This window comes from Fulmarus glacialis, unplaced genomic scaffold (genome assembly GCF_000690835.1).
Source record: "Fulmarus glacialis isolate BGI_N327 unplaced genomic scaffold, ASM69083v1 scaffold20614, whole genome shotgun sequence".
Classification (NCBI taxonomy): Eukaryota; Metazoa; Chordata; class Aves; order Procellariiformes; family Procellariidae; genus Fulmarus; species Fulmarus glacialis.
In genome coordinates this window covers 11,645-11,956 of record NW_009210153.1, presented here as the reverse complement: position 1 = coordinate 11,956, position 312 = coordinate 11,645, and the positions used below count along the sequence as shown (strand labels likewise).

At 59.3% G+C, this 312-nt stretch overlaps 1 protein-coding gene across 1 annotated transcript in view; it reads left to right on the top strand.

The window, feature by feature from the left end:
- ABLIM3 (actin binding LIM protein family, member 3) overlaps positions 1-312 on the top strand; it is a gene marked incomplete at both ends in the record, with an annotated part of 17,793 nt that overhangs the window by 6,106 nt on the left and 11,375 nt on the right. The gene's annotated exons all lie outside the window — the stretch shown is intronic.

The following is a 312-nucleotide window of genomic DNA, read 5'->3' as shown; positions in this document are numbered from 1 at the left end:
TCAGCCGGGGTGGCTGGGTGCCAGCCGTGCCTCAAGGTCCCAGCTCCAGCAGGAGGCTTTCCTCCTGTCTCCTTTGCTGGGAACAAGCAGAGGTGGCATATTCCCGTAAAGAAATGATTCCCTGTAAAGAAATGATCCCCAAGGGGCTGCCCCTGGAGTGGTCTCAGGAGCAGGGTTTTTGTAACAGCAGCATGCCCTAGAAAAGGAGGTCTTCTGGGGCAGGGCTTGCTCTGAGTGCAAGGGCTGTGCCGGGTTAAACAGCCAGGGTGCCTCGTGGCTGGCGTGGGCCAGCGGATGTGGGTGTTGCTGCTG